Genomic DNA, 14,536 nt, shown 5'->3' on the forward strand with positions numbered 1-14,536 from the left:
GCAAGGCAGCGGATGGAAAGACGCCAGTTTTGATTCCGGGTCAACTCTAAAAATTGATACTTATTACTTCTTTCATCTCTGGTTTATTAAAGTGAAAAATTCCAAATTGCAGTGTAGTTCTGAGTCCAAAAGATTGTAGGTCTTCCTATAACTGACTGCGTAAATCAGTTTAAAGGCCAGAGGAATGCAACGACATACATCCTCTAGTAGGGCATTGTGTTGTTCAAACTTTGAGTTGATGACAACTTTACCTTGTCAAATCAAAATGGTTCAAATGGCTCTGAGCACTATGGGACTTAACTTCTAAGGTCATCAGTTCCCTAGAACTTAGAACTACTTAAACCTAACTAACCTAAGGACATCACACACATCCATGCCCGAGGCAGGATTCGAACCTGCGACCGTAGCGGCCGCGCGGTTCCAGACTGTAGCGCCTTTAACCGCTTGGCCACCACGGCCGGCTTTACCTTGTCTTCAATTGATTTAATCATAAGCTGCCAGCTCCCTCCTCCTCCGATCTAGTGACGGAACGTAAATAACAGATAAATTAAAGAGATCTACATCTACATTACTCCGCAAGCCACCCAACGGTGTGTGGTGGAGGGCACTTTACGTGAAACAGTCATTAGCTCCCTTTCCTGTTACAGTCGCGTATGGTTCGCGGGGAGAACGACTGCCGGAAAGCCTCCATGCGCGCTCGAATCTCTATAATTTTACATTCGTGATCTCCTCGGGTGGTATAAGTAGGGGGGAAGCAATATATTCGATACCTCGTCCAGAAACGCACCCTCTCGAAATCTGGACAGCAAGCTACACCGCGAAGCAGAGCGCCTCTCTTGGAGAGTCTACCGCTTGAGTTTGCTAAACATCTCCGTAACGCTATCACGCTCACCAAATAACCCTGTGACGAAACGCGCCGCTCTTCTTTGGATCTTCTCTATCTCCTCCGTCAACCCGACCTGGTACGGATCCCACACTGATGAGCAATATTCAAGTATAGGTCGAACGAGTGTTTTGTAAGCCACCTCCTTTGTTGATGGACTACATTTTCTAAGGACTCTCCCAATGAATCTCAACCTGGTACCCGCCTTACCAACAATTAATTTTATATGATCATTCCACTTCAAATCGTTCCGTACGCATACTCCCAGATATTTTACAGAAGTAACTGCAACCAATGTTTGTTCCGCTATCATATAATCATACAATAAAGGATCCTTCTTTGTATGTATTCGCAATACATTACATTTGTCTATGTTAAGGATCAGTTGCCACTCCCTGCACCAAGTGCCTATCCGCTGCAGATCTTCCTGCATTTCGCTGCAATTTTCTAATGCTGCAACTTCTCTGTATACTACAGCATCATCCGCGAAAAGCCGCATGGAACTTCCGACACTATCATTTTTCAGTAGTTCTTCTTCTTACCCTGTGCCTTCCCCTCTTCCGCAAAATTACTGTGAATCCCTCTTCTAACTCTTACTTGTGAATACGCTGCGCTGTTATTTCTGAAAATGTCGATTAGGAAAAATTTTGGTGAATGGCGAGATTGCAAGTTTAGAAGAGAGTTATGGACCAGAATCATAGCTATAGCTGCCAGATTTCTGGGCGGTGCCCCCGATCTTTCTGTAACATGACGTCACTGATACACCCCTCTTTAGCACATTCCTCCTACCGCACCGCTACCCAAAAATAATTGCGAGGACTGTGGAGGGGTGTGAGGTGATCTCCCTCTCCAGAAATCACCGGTGGTAGGGGTGCCTGCACAGCGTTTTCGCACGAGAGTGGGGGGTGGGGAAAGAACAGTTTTGAAACGAGACCCCGCCGTTGGCGCGCGGAGCGAACTTAAAACTCGCGCCAAAAAAGCGGCCCGGCCGGCGTCGCGGGCCAGGTGGAGGGGGCAGCGGGCGCGGGGTGGGGGCAGGCGGCCTCGGCCGCGGCGCGCCTGGTAAGGCGAGGCGAAAGGCGAGCCGACCTGGAGCCGGCCGTTGGCGGAGCAGCCAGTCGCGTGCAGACTCGAGGACCAACTAGACGCCTGCGGTGGGCACTTTCGTTATACGAGGTAAGTGATCGCCTCGCCGGCGCCCTACCCCCACTGTCAGAGTACTGGCGAACCCTCGTTGTTACCTGTTGTCCACAGAAAACTGAGAGCAGCAGTGCGCTTCAAAGCGTGCGCAAGTGACTGTATGGATGAATCGCACCGTTAGAAATTTTTTTCCCCCATAGAATATTGACATTTGTTTATATTTCACTAAGCTTGCCCGCAAAATTCAGATATTTGTCAAAATTATTGAACGGTTGTTGACGGTAAACGGACCGTCACTGACAGAAACGCGGCTGTAACAAACAAAATACATGCTCTAACAACATTTAAGGGAGTCTCATTCATCCCATATCACTGTATACTTCAGTTAAGATTTCCAGTCGTCGTAGTAACGTAAACTTTTGGGACTGTCATTGACCAAAACTAAAAGCAATAACACGATACTCTGTTTTCATTTTCATTGCGTACTCTGTCTGTTTGCACGAATATAACAGAACATACAGAAATAGCAACAAGTCAATATAGGCAAGAGGGTAAACAAAATGCGCGTCTTAACGTATCTCATATGACAGGATCTCACTAGTTCCGTTGACTTTTCGAAATGAGTGTAAAAAAAAATTGTTAATGTAGCAGCGTTCCTTTTATGTCTGTGCAATCAGCTTCATCTGAACAGAATAAAAACGATCATCGTGTCTTGTAAGGAAGTGTACTAAACCAACAAAAGTTTTTTTTTCCAAACTGAGTTCATTCCCAGTAAATGGCTTGACAGCCGAAAGACAATATTAAGCGGGAATTGACTGCCTCGAACATTTCTAGCAGGTAACTAAATATACTCATATGCCACTAGCGGTATTACGAACTGAGCAAAACAAACAATACAGCTGTGGAGAATAAGCTGCTTGATCATTACCTTTATAAACAATCGCCGACTGCATACTTACCTGATGGGTTACACTAAGTACGAATTATGTAAAAAGCACCGAAGTGCTAATGCTCGTCACTACTGTAAGTTATGACGGCGGTGGATGCGATGTTCAGATAGACTTGCAGAGTAGGGAGGGAGTGTCGGTCGTAACAAGGTAGTAATATGATTAAATGAGCTAGTTCTACATCAAGGAGTGTATGCTTCGTTAATGTTGACTGTAGTGTGGCGTGTCCAAGCTCGAATAGATCTGCATTTCACGAGAACAGGCGGGAATCGAAGGCATGTGAAAGTTTTAAGTCGGTTCTTGACATGTGGTTAGGAATGTATCTGGGTTAGTCCCATTCACAAAATTCCACGTCCGTCTGACATTAAGTTTTGTTTGTGTATTTCTCCTACAGCTGGCGGTGGCATTCCTAAGGAGAAACTGGATGCTTTATTGAGCTTGCATCCAGGCCACAGTGGGGTTGATATCAGATGGAAACAAATTCAGGCATCAGCAATATTAGCTGTCAAGTGCTTGTCACAGGTTAGGGAACAAAAGACACGGAGCCGCCAGCTATATTGTCCCATTGTGTGTTTAGACCGCTGCGTCGGCACGTACGGCATTGTCTGCGCCGGCCCCTCGCTGACACATCAGGCAAACACCATCCTTCCCATGTCGATCGTGCGTCGCGAGCAGCGTTCCCGTTGCTTGCACTGAGAGACCGTAAACCAAAGTAAACGACCCCCCCTCCAAATTGATTCATACATTTAATCTGTACACACATCAAAGTTGAAGAGCTGTTAGTGTCGAGTGTGATACACTGATAGTTCTGCGTAATCTGTCGAGGGTCAAGGGATTTCCTGAAACGTTCTTTGTGAAATGGAGCTACTGTGCTGCTAGATTCATTAGCAGCAGAGATACGGCACGTTCTCAGTCTGCTATCGGCCAGAAGTGAAGCCGCCACCAGAATTGTGATAAGGTGCTGGCTATTTTTGTGTGTGCGCGCGCGCAGTGCTAATCACGTTACAATAAAAGTTAATTCTTTCCTCATTCCGTAGTCTACCTGTATTACCCTCTTGATCTGATTGTAGAGATAAAGTTTCGAAACTTCCTGGCAGATTAAAACTATACTGGTGTGGGTCTCGAACCGGGGACCCCTTTCCTTTCACAGGCAAATTCTCTAGCTATGTATGAGCTATGCAAGCATGACTCATGAGCAGCTCTTAACAGCTTTACTTTCGCTAGTACCTCGTGTCATTCGGCGTTAAATTTCGTTCACTCATTTTTTTCCCCCAATCTTCCAATCAAATATCGATGGCTGTTAGTTTCCAATGTCAAAGTAGAATTTACGCAATGATCCACCTCCTTGCTTTTTCCATAGCTTATGTGAGATACGCATACATAAAAAGCACAAAAATTAATCGGAGGTTTGCCTTGTGTAATACACACAACGCAGTTTATATGTATAGATCCTCGGGGTTCGTTACATATTCATCTTCGCTGGTTTCGCCAACTTGCAAACATACTTTCCAGCCTAACCCAAATCTAAAGCTACAGTATAGTTCAACCTGTCACCTCTACAAAGATTTCGCGTGGCGAACCATCACACTCCTAATTAAAGGTAGTTCGTGAGGAAGTCATAGTACCATCAACAGTGAGAACTTCACAGCCAGCCTGATAGCAATGCTTGACGAGAGTGAAAACTGGCATATTCCCTGCGGAAGGAATCATCCTTATGGGTGGGGAGAATAATTTACGGGAACTTCAATTCGGACATATACTTCTTACCATTGACGCAGTGGGAACTGTCGGGGGCAACGCTCTTGGCAACGAAGGCATCTACATCGAAATGTAACTTAGAACTTCGGTTTGGGTATCTCCTGCTTCCCCCCCCCCCCCCCCCCTTTTACTCAAGTGCACATACATAGTAAAGAACGGCTCAAAGATTTTTGCAGAGTCAAATTTTAATTTGACCCCGTAGCGAATCTCTAAATGACTGCCCGAAGGAAATTAGAGACCTATTGCTCCCAGTCAGTCGTCAGCACGTTGTAAGTATAGTAGTTGCGCTCGTAACTAGAAGTTTCGAAACGATAAAAGATCTACCAGGACAGAAAACACTTGTTGAATGCCAGTTGGGGATGTAACATGTAAATCAGTCGCGACAGCTTCTCGTGTGGGACGGAGAGTCTAGAACCGGCTTTGCGGGCGAGCAGCAGAGAGACTCTAAGCTAGCCTAGGCCGAACCCCAGGGGCGGGCACGGAAATACGCGGCCGCCAGAATAAACTGGCAGACTAAATTTAAGCCGAGCGCCGCCGCCGTGGAAAGCGATTGGCGTTCCCCTCTGCGTGGGTGGCGCGCAGGCGCCCCCCGCGCCCGCGGGCATCTGCGGTTACTAGGCGACGACACAGTCCGGTTCCCCAGCGGCCACCGCAACGGCATGCCGTGGACCCGAGACGTCCGATAGCAACGGGCAGCAGCCTGGGGTCTAAAACTTCGCTGCTGGGAAAACTAAAATCATTGTCCTCTCTATAGCGTCTTACGACCATGCCTCAAGCCTCTACTACTAAGGCGATGACGGCCAATGAATGATCCTTCCAGTGCAGATGCATGCCTAGCTCAAACTCTTACGGGAATCGGCGAGACGCCACGAGTAATGAGGCCGTAGTGTGTGGTATAAGTGGAGAATTTGGGTCTAACTGGAGGCGTACTATAGCAGTCCGGATGACGCAGCGGCCAGTGCATCTGTCTGATAAGCAGGAGACTCAGATTCGAATCCCAGTCTATCACAAATTTTCAGCTTGCCACATTGATATGAGTGCCCACTGATAGCTAATGTCTTAAATATAAATTCGTGTGTGTGTGTGTGTGTGTGTGTGTGTGTGTGTGTGTGTGTGTGTTCGTTCTTCAAAGCTCTTCGCCATCTGATAGAATTACGTCACTGTCAAACCTCAAAGTCCTTAATCTACATCATTCTCCGCAAGCCACCTAATGGTGTGTGGCGGAGGGTACTTTTTGTACCATTCGGTCCTCCAACCCTGTTTCAATCGCGAGTAGCGCTTGGGAAGAATGATTGTTGGTAAGCCTCTACATTGGCTCAAATTTCACGAATTTTCTTCTCATGGTCATTACGCGAGACATGGGGGTGGGGGGACTAATATGTTGTCACTCTTCCCGGAGAGTGCTCTCACCAAATTTCAGTAATAAATATCTCCGTGATGCACAACACCTCTCTTGTAACGCCTGCCAATGGAGTCTGAGCATCTGTGTAACGCCCGTGAAGGAACATGCCCCTCTTCATTGGATCTTCTCGATCTCTATTAGTTCTATCTGGTAAGGATCCCAGGTAGATGAACCATAGTCAAGAATGGGTCGAACAAGCGCCTTATAAGCCACTCCTTTCGCGGATGAGTTACATTTCCTTAAGATTCATCCTATGAATCTGATTCTGGCATCTGCTTTTCCCCCTATTTGTTTCTTATGGTCATTCCACTTAAGGTCCCTCCGGATAGTTACTCCTGGATATTTTACGGCAGATACTGTTTCCAGAGGTTCGTCATGAATAGTGTAGCTATACAGTAGTGGATTTCTTTTCCCACGTGTGCGCAATTCTTAAATTTATTTACACTCAGCGTCAACTGTCAAAGACTGCACTATTCATCAATTCTCTGGAGGTCATTCTGCAAATCGGTACTATCTTATGGCGTTGCTACTTTGTTATAGAGAACTGCATCTGCGAACAACCTTGGAGAGCACCTGACACTTTCTGCTACATCATTTATATATATCGTAAATAGTAATGGTCCTATTACATTTCCTGATTTCTTCCTGAACTGTAATTCCTTCTGCAAATTTCTTCGTTGTTTCATTCACAAATTGCCCAAAGTAAACACTGTAAAATATCTAGGATAGGCTACAACCCTACCTCACTTTCATCACAATTACCGCTTCCATTTAATGTTCTTTGACTCTAATAAATGCAGTTTGGTACGTGCACAGTTTGTAGATAAATTTTCGCTCCCTGTATTATATCGCTGCCACTTTCAGAATTTCGAAGTATATTCCAGTCGACATTATCAGTCTTTCTATAAATCTACATATGCTTTAAACGTGGGTTTGCCTCTGCTTAACCTAACACGTACAATCAGTATTATCTCGACCGTTCCTACGTCTCTCCGGACCCCCAAACTGATCTTCGTGATCAACTGCTACCAGTTTTTCCATTCTTCTGTAAAAAAATTGGGTCAGTGTTTTGCAACCATGACTAATTAAACTGATGGTTGCATTTTTCTTTGTGTCAGAGGGTATTTTGCCTGTCTCATGTCTTCGTCGATAAGCAGTATAGAAAATAACAGCTACTGAATAGTGCTAAAGAAAACAGGTTTAGGTGAGAAATCAGGATAACGAATGGGGTACTGAATCGAGGATATTGATGGCACAGTCTGACTGAAGGAATCGCTTGATATGACATATCCTGAGGCATCAGTGAATGGATAGTAGTGGGGGGAGAGATAAAAATTGTACACAAAGGCTTGACTACACTAACCTGGTTGATGTGGATGTAGATTGCAGGAATTATTCAGAGGTGAAGTGGCTTGGATAGGATCGAGCAAGTGTTCGGACTGAAGATTGACGACTGATTTAGCAAGTGGGTAGTGTAATTCTTTCCAAAACGCAGTTGTTGGTAAAGATGGACACACGCAACTGCAAGTTTGATAATCATGCTTGAGCGTCCGCAAGGAAGTTTACCACAATCTTTTTGACTGGACAAGTTGCTTGCTGCGGTATCTGTGTGTGTCTAACTGCGCAACCTTGAACTAGCCTACCAACACAGCAGAGGCCTAGGCGCGAATACTAGCAATGCGTAGGCTTTTATAGGAAAACTTAAACTGTCGGACAGTATTCGTGGCGATGTTATCGATCGTTCTTAACCGTAACGATGGCTAACTGATGAATTTCATTCGTTATTATCGAAGTCGACCTTGTCTCTGATGTCACAATATAACTAAGAGGGGTACCCCTGGCAGAATACAAAACAATTGTTTCTACAGGCGGCGAAAAAGAACGTAATTTTTTTTTTGATCAAGCTATCACAGGAAAATAAACCTGAACCTAAATGTAAATACAGGGCTACTGCTGACCTCACAAATTCATTTGTAAATCAAATAGTTCAGGATGGTGGGAAGCTGAAATATTTGTCCATTCTAAAGGTCATTATGCCAGTCATCTGGGTATATAGTGTGCGCACTAAGATAATAAGGGGATGTTTAGCTACATTAAGCAATGTTTGTGCCGCATAGTTTCATTTCCCTTTCTACTTCTAATACGACATTGACGAGTTTTGCTGAAGTAAAATACATGTCCTTCATTGTTTTCCAACAGTTTGTCCAACATTGCTTAGCACATTTTCTACTGATATGAGGATGCGCGTTCTGTTTGTCAAACTCAGGTTGTTTTAACGTGTCAAGCAATAACGAACAGCGGCTATTGAAAATTTTTTTCCGCCGCCGTTACTCTTCCCTTCAGAATAACAGACGTGTGCTGAATCTTCCTTACAATATACAGCACAGAGACAACAAATCAACTGCAATAGCTGACACAATGAATCACTGTTGGATATGTGAACCTGCAGCATTTAACGAACCTTACAGTACTGTATTAATTTCGGTAGTGTATAATGAGGAATATCCCTTAACTGAAAGAAAGCTGTGTAAATGCAGCATTGTAACACAAGCAGTAAATCCCTAATGGATGTACTGCACTGAACTGATTACATTACTATGCTGTAGCTTCAATGGAGTTACTTTAAACATAAATTTCACTCAACTCTAGACTTTGATCGTGATGTTTAAGGGAAGAAACTCTGGCAACCTAGTATGTTTTATATAATTCAATTTTTTCAACTGAGTCGAGTAATATCGAAGAATTAAAAAAAAATTACGGGCCACCCAGAGATGAGTTATTTCAATTCCAGAATTTCCTATTTGTATTCTAAATTAGGTACACTCGCGCAGCTGCTTACTGTGCTGGACTCCCCGCCACGAAGAGGATTTGGGTGAAAAGGTTTGCCTCGTCAGAAGTGGAATGTTTGACATTCAGAGTTCTGAGCAGAGAAACTGACGTCTACTCAGATATCCTTGCAGAGGACGCGAAATTCCTGTAGACGAATGTCGGAGTGGTTTAAGGACGCTAATGATGAACGTCCCTCTTCTTTTTTTAAGCATAGAAAAGGTGTAGTTCTGTCGACAGAAAGTTGTTAGAGGGGTGTTACACTAGCAAATTTCATTGACAAAATTGGTTTGTAAAGTACATTTGGTGTAGCGTAATAGGAAACTTTTATTAGCGCTGCCTTTCGTCAAATATATTTGATCAAACGTAGTGGCTCATCCTCATTTGATCAAAGAAATAGGATTGTCTTCTGTTTACTGCAAGGAAAAATCTAACGTGTATTGCTGATACAGCATTTCTGAGGTTAGTGTTCTGCTCCGTAATACGAGAGGCACTAACCTGAATACTCACTGAAATGTGCACTCATCCATTCGTAAGTAATTTTTTTACGACTTCAGGTCCTCGACTTGCAGCTCGCATAATAAAATTTGTTAAATGGCTTTATTATCTAGCTGTGAAGCCCACGGCTTCATAAAAGTACGTTTCCTTTCCTCTTCCCCCCCCCCCCCCCCCCCCTCCCCTCTTCCAAATATAAAAGCAGTGCAGTTGTAGTACACCCAACTGCAGAGGATAGTAATAAGTCTTCATCGGCCATTCTGAGGCAACAATGACTAAATATTTGACAGTTTTTTGTCAATGTGATGAATATTCGGTCAATTTCATTGTCAAAGAAATTTGATAGTGTAAAACCGGCCTGTGGAACGATTCGAGCAACGAGACTATGTAGTTATTGACTACCTTGTATGCATTTGGGCTGGTTTTTAGCAGCACACGGTGAGATGAGCACAGTGTTAAGTTGGAAACAAATCCTCTAAACCTGTTCGCCGATGCAATACCGGCTCGGCCGATACGCCGCCTAGTCGGAGCCAGGCAGCGGTTAATCTTGCGTCACCGCACGGTGTCTGGTTTCAACCGTGGCGGGGACAGCACGTGGTCCTTCCCTCCTACGCGCCTGACGGCGGCTGGGGAAAGCGACTTCTTGTAGCCTCTGTGGCAGATGACAGGGCCGGAGATTCCGGATGCAGCCAGACAGCTACAGAAGTGCCACTGGTGCTACACAGCGTCATACACAGACTGCAGTGTCGTAACGGCTCTCCTTCAAAAAGTTACGTGGAAACCAAATGAGCTGACGCCCAAGTTGGCGTCATACCCTCTTCTTGCGCGGCAAGAGGGAGTACTTACAGCCCACCGCCCTGGCAACTGGACTACCATTGTTATTCATTACAGAATTCTCATACACCACAGATAAAGACCAATTCTGTTGAATATAATAAGTTCATCACTTATAAAGTTTAGCAATTTTGGCATGACACATCTCGAAACGCATTTGTATCGAAAATGACAGTTTCATCCCGTCCCCCTCGTCCTGGGAAAATTTCTGCCGATGTCCGTGTACCCTACTGTAAATCTCGATTTTTGGAGACTGAATCTCTGGCCAGTAGTAGAACTACACACACACACACACACACACACACACACACACACACACACACACACACATATATATATATATATATATATATATATATATATATATATATATGCGCGCGCACTAAACGTTTATCGAAGTATGGAGTGTAGCCATGTATGGAAGTGAAACATGGACGGTAACCAGTTTGGACAAGAAGAGAATAGAAGCTTTCGAAATGTGGTGCTACAGAAGAATGCTGAAGATAAGGTGGGTAGATCACGTAACTAATGAGGAGGTATTGAATAGGATTGGGGAGAAGAGAAGTTTGTGGCACAACTTGACTAGAAGAAGGGATCGGTTGGTAGGACATGTTTTGAGGCATCAAGGGATCACAAATTTAGCATTGGACGGCAGCGTGGAGGGTAAAAATCGTAGAGGGAGACCAAGAGATCAATACACTAAGCAGATTCAGAAGGATGTAGGTTGCGGTAGGTACTGGGAGATGAAGAGGCTTGCACAGGATAGAGTAGCATGGAGAGCTGCATCAAACCAGTCTCAGGACTGAAGACCACAACAACAACAACATACTTCACATTAATTGCGAAAGACTTCCCTTCAAACATACTCTTTAGTTCGGGAGAGTTTACACGCCACCTTTCCCAACAAAATTCTTCAAACAGCGTAACAGTATGGTACTCACGACAGATTCAAAACAATTCGACATGGAGTAGCACAAAATATATTCTGCGAATTTTCGTTGTAACGGATAATTTCTTCGATCAAAGTACTCTTACCTACACCAGCGCTACCATTAAATATAATTCTTTACGAAAACGGTTTTTAATACCATCAATGCAGTATGCATCCAAGGAAGGTGTTAATTGTTTAACACTGCTGTTCCGAAACTAAATTTTTTGATAGTTTTTAAAATCCATTACGCGTGTCGTAAGACAGATTAGTTTCTTGTTCAACATACTAATATAGCTAGTTTTATTCAAGGTTACCATGCACAATATTGGGAACGTAATGTTCCTGTCCCACATCTGCATAACTTCTGTGATCGCTATGTGAGTTGGGGCGCGGACGTTATCATTGGTCGAATGATGGTAATAAAAACGGTTTTGGTAAAGCATTTTATTTATATGGTAACCCTGGTGCACGTAAGAGTACTTTGATCGAGGAAATTATTCGTTACAACGAAAATCCGGGGAATATATTTTGTACTACTCTAAGTCAACATTGTTTCGAATCGAATCGTTAGTACCATACTGTCATGTTTGAAGTATTTTGTTGGGGAAGGTAGCGTGTATGCTCCCCTGAAATGAAGAGGTTATTTGAGAGTAAGTTTTTTGCAATAAATGTGAAGTATGAACAAAACACATAGATTTTAAGTTCCATGTATAATGGCTTTGAATTGGGATGACAATCATGATAGTGCTTGTAGGCATATCAGCTGGCGTCGATGCAACAGCCTGAACTACTAACGTTACCCACTTACCACGGTAACAGAGGGATGACAGTTTCCGCTATGACTTAGCTCCTGGTGTTCCTTATGCGTACACCTGTTTCTTGCTCTCCTCTTACTGGCTCTCTTGCTTCCTACCACAATGGACACACCACTACTCCCTCTTCCACCTCCCCTCCCACCCCCCTAAAATCATTTCAGGATATCGGTTTTCCGTTTGTCTTCTCCTCTGTGCACTTTACTTCTTACAATCTGCTTTAATTTCCAACAATATAAAACTTCGTAAACGTAAAAGGAACGTCAAAAGTATTTCCTCAGGGTTTGCCACTTTCATGTTCTGTAATTTATGCGAAGTCAAGTAATAAATGCAGACCCAACTTCAGATGGGACGGCAATCCGGCAAAGTGGGCGGTTTAGCCTGCATTCGCGTCTCTTTCACCTTGTCCCGAGTGCTTAGCTCAATGCCGGAGGGGCCTTGGCTTGGATGGAAGCCCCCAGCCCCCGCAGAGCGGTGCGTGGTGCGTGACATTCCTGCCGCACTCGCGTTGGCCACGCATGTCTCTGCCATGTCACGTACCAGACCACCGCTCCCATGGCCCCGTTTTCGGTGACACCGCTGAGGCCACCTGCCACAATTACGCTTAAACTGTGTCGTTCACAGGTCGGACGCGCTTGCTTTCCCTGATCCAACTCCGTAAGGACGCAATTGTACACACTGAGATTCAGGCGTGTGCGGACATGTCCACTTTTTCCTCGTTTCATTCCAGTGAACTAGAAAGTTTCCAAAACTACTTCCTGGGGGTGTTCCTTCGAGACTACTCACAGGCCTCACTATCAACTGCCATTTCGTGCTGCCATGTACCATCTTCAGAAATGGATGTTTCATTATTTTGTATGATCTTGTATTTTTAGTGGTTTTTTTGCGCCTGTTTCCAATTTCATGCATTAGTTCTTCCTCTACATCTATAGTCTTTGCAGCAATAGTTAGCTCAATTTTGGGTAGGTAACAGCTGATACTAGTACGAATTAGGCTACGCCTGTCATGAAATTCGGTGAATTGCACCCAGGAGTCACATTTAGCAAAAATGTGTACTGGAGGATAGCTATAAACAACAGTTCACTGCATCAGTCACGTATTTTGCCACTACGCGTTTCGGTGGTTTGCACCATCATCTTCATGTAGAGGAATTGTGCAGTTCCATTTCTTGTGTTAGTGAAGACCATAGACGTCGATTCACAGCAGCAGACCAAGTGCAAGGCACGTTAGGTTTCATATGTTGCTGAGAGGCACGGTTAATAAACTGGAGAAGCGTGAGTGGCATTCGCCCTGTGAGGGTTCCGTACAAACTTAATTGTCTTTATTACTGATGACTATTATTATTTCGTGTGGTTCAATGGTCTGGTGCAAGTCTTTCTACAGGACGCCACTTCGGCGACTTGCGTGTTCTTAACCTACCTCTGTTATCCAACCGAGGAAAGTGGACGTACAGTTTAACGTGGAATCCGAATCGCTTGTTATTTCTCGCGTCTCTTCACATCGTTGATGTGAAGGCTAGTTTAAAACAAAGCCAGAGAAATTTGTGGTCCGACCGATATTCGATCCCGCTAACATTCGTATTCCGATAACGCGCTTTATCGATACACCACCAGTTCTGACATACTCGTATATATATCATTCACCTGTAGGTTTTGATTGAGTTTGCGAGTGTCAAAATATGTGATATAAATGATCGTAGGTTTTGACTGCTTTGACTTAGAAGCTAAAGTTCTTTTTACAACGCTAAAGGGATCGAAGACCTTAGTATGTCACACAAATGTCAGCTTCATGCCTCTACCTGTTCCTGAAAAAAAGGTCTCTTATCTGTGGGACAGACAGGCGGACAACAAAGTGCCCCTGTATAAGAGTTTAGTTTTTCTCGGCTGAGGTTCAGAACCCTAAAAACATGTCAGATACGACATGTGTAACATCTTTGAAATGTCAGCATAGCGTTTGAAGAGCATATGCAATTGCTAGTAGTATGCAGCACCTTTTCTACCCTACACATTCTATAAGTTCACGTTTATTCATGTATCTTAACAGTGCCTTTACTGAAAACCAGTTTTATCACCAGTGAAAGACAAACATAACCTGCCTTGCACTTGTTTTGCCTCTATGAAAAGGCGTCTGTGCTTTGCACTAACACAAACAATGTAAATACACAATTTTCCATCTGAAGATAGTGACAAAATAAACAAGTGACTGACGTAATAAACTTTTATTTGTATTTATAAACACTTCCACCCCTCATGATTCCTTCCTTTATGAACGAGGTACTCACTAAGGACGAGAGGTGTGCAGATTGCAATTTGGTCTACCTCCTTAAAGGTTTTCGCAGTTTTAGGAAAACTTGTTTTACGCGAGCTAATTTCAGGTCAAAATCGACTACTCGTGGTGAGTGCGCTTCGCGTACGAGAGTGTAAATTCGAAGTACTGAGCCATCGATTAACTTAATGTAAAATATGAGGCTGAAATCTTTTACAAAATTTTTTATCTTCGCTATCAATA

At 43.9% G+C, this 14,536-nt stretch overlaps 1 protein-coding gene across 6 annotated transcripts in view; it reads left to right on the forward strand.

Annotated features, from left to right (window-relative positions):
• The first annotated feature begins 1,921 nt into the window (after window positions 1-1,921).
• The window catches only part of LOC126095755 (tropomyosin), a 163,189-nt gene continuing 150,574 nt past the window's right edge, over window positions 1,922-14,536 (forward strand). For all 6 annotated transcript variants that reach the window (XM_049910546.1, XM_049910545.1, XM_049910541.1 and 3 more), the window contains exon 1: window positions 1,922-2,059. The gene's annotated coding sequence lies outside the window, so the exon portion shown is untranslated. The remainder of the gene's footprint in view (window positions 2,060-14,536) is intronic.

This window comes from Schistocerca cancellata, chromosome 8 (assembly GCF_023864275.1).
Source record: "Schistocerca cancellata isolate TAMUIC-IGC-003103 chromosome 8, iqSchCanc2.1, whole genome shotgun sequence".
Lineage (NCBI taxonomy): Eukaryota > Metazoa > Arthropoda > Insecta > Orthoptera > Acrididae > Schistocerca > Schistocerca cancellata.